Below are 2,500 nucleotides of genomic sequence, written 5' to 3' on the forward strand. Positions count from 1 at the left end.
TCTCTGCAGTTGCACAAATTGTGAGAAATAGAAAACAAATGCCATCAAAACTACCCTAACATATTTTTTTAAAAAATGCAAGGCAGAACACCTTACCGAAAAGAGAGAATGATTATTGGTGGAACAAGTTTAAAGAAATCGACGTGACTCTACTCCAAACAAATAATAAATAAGATAAAAATAAAAAGTAAAAATGTAAAGTAAAATAAAATATAATAAAAGGACAACCGTCACCCAAACATAGTGAGAACCCGAAACTGGTATATTTAGATTTACATGAAATGAAACGTAGAATTGATTTTGGTAGAATTTGACTTGACTATGCTTACAAAAGCAAAATAAATTGTCTGAAGTTGGTAACTGAATACCTTTATCATTTCTAGAATAGACTGAACGATGTAGTCATGTGACATTTCTGTTTTACTCAATAGAAATATGGACCTTAACGAAGTAAAATGTCTTCTCCAGATAATTGGTAGGCCATAATTTTTGTCATGAAGATCATTATTGAAATTAGCTTCTGTACCTTCTTGGCAGTATGGCTGGGAGCACTATCCTGGGTCCACACATAGGCGCCCTCTGGGTAGTTGGCCTTAGGCCTTGGCAAAACATTGTACCTCAGCATCTTGAAGTAGGCGTTAGCGCCCACCTCTTCTCCGGGTTTGTAGAAGTAGATCAGCATATTTATTCTGTCGGAGACCACAACACCGAAGGGTATGACCTGGACTGGACGTTTTGTTCTGAGGGTGTCCCGGACATCAGCCATTGGTTCCGCCATTGGTTCCTTTTGCACCTCTCCAGTCTCCTGGCCTTCATAGGTTCTGTCAGCAGGTGTTTCGGTGTCCTGGTGTAGTACATAAAGCCTACTTCATGTTCAGAAGGCAGTTTCCACATGGATGTGGTTGGGTCCGTTGAAAGTTTGGACTTGAGGGTGTTGATGAAACCTTGATTCTGCTCCTTGTTTGTCCCATCGCTGCCAAACTTCCTCTGAATGCCGTTGACTATGTTCATTCTCTTGATATAAATTGTGCGTAAAGATGCTCCGATTATGCTTGAAATCCTCTTCGGATCGACTTGTGCACGGACCAAATCACATATTCTTTGGCGTTTGTCTTCCTGCGCAATTAAATTCTCTAATATTCTTGCAAAAAGAAAAAGAGTTTGTTGTTAGTTGACAATGTATCTTTATTCTGCAAATGTATTCTTTGTTAGGTTTCATATAATTTGGTATAGTAGTTGCTGAGGAAAATTAGTGTAACTTTTAATGCAAGTTTTACTTCCTCACCCTGTATCTAATTTGTTTTTCCGCATAATTGCTTCTATACCCACTCAACTTGATCTCTCTTATAGCCTTTCTTTATCTTGTGGAATGATCTCCTGTAAAGACATTAGAGTCTAAGCTTGAATATTTTGAGTACTAATAAGTGTATTCTATACAGAGATTCTCTGGATCTCATCTGTGAACTATGTCTGTCTGTGTGTGTGTGTGTGTGTGTGTGTGTGTGTGGTGTGTGTGTGTGTGTGTGTGTGTGTTTGTCCCTCACCACTGATTGTCAAGCGATGTTGGTGTGTTTACGTCCCCGTAAGTTAGCAGTTCGGCAAAAGATATCGATAGAATATATACCAAGTTAAAAAAAAAAGTATTGGGGTTGAATCATTCATTTGACTAAAAATTCTTCAAGGCGTTGCCCCAGCATAGCCGCAGTCAAATGACTGAAACAAGTTGCAGAAGTATTGGTGAAAAATGCTGAAATGAAGATTTGGTGCACAAAGAGCTGACATATTGTATTGTGTGCACTCCTATTCACAATAACTAATACTAGAGTTTTACTCTTATCCTAAATAATGAGGAATGAGCAGCTTGGATGGAACAGATTAAACTGAATATATTTCATTTGAGTGATGAACCACCAAAAATAAAATTGATTCGGAAGAGATTTTGATCGCAAACCGTGAGGCAACGAACTAGATACAATAAATTATTAAAGTCAGTATTTTACTTTCCTTGCTCAGTTTACTTTCATTTTCACTTTACGTGAGAAGTCTTGTTCTATTATAACTCTTTGCTTATTACATTACGGACGTTAGCATTAACTTAAATATGAAGTTGGAGGATGTAATATGAAAGACTAACTAAATGAATATATAAATAAAGAAAAACAGATGGTTCTGGATACATGAAAACAAACCTGTACATATTTTAAATATATCACAAAGATATAAAACAAAAATATCTACGAGAAGATAAACGGTTTATTTTAAGAATTAATTTAAGAAACAATTAGTTTAAATACTTTCGCTCATTATGTCAAGTATCATTAAATATATATATATATGTGTGTGTATGTGTGTGTGTGTGTGTTTGCGTATATATATATATATATATATATATATATATATATATATATGTAAATATACATACCTAAATGCACACCAATATATATATTCACAAATATGTGTGTATGTATGTATGCTTGTATCGAGGTTGATGAGGAAACTA

This window comes from Octopus sinensis, linkage group LG5 (assembly GCF_006345805.1).
Source record: "Octopus sinensis linkage group LG5, ASM634580v1, whole genome shotgun sequence".
NCBI classification, from domain to species: Eukaryota; Metazoa; Mollusca; class Cephalopoda; order Octopoda; family Octopodidae; genus Octopus; species Octopus sinensis.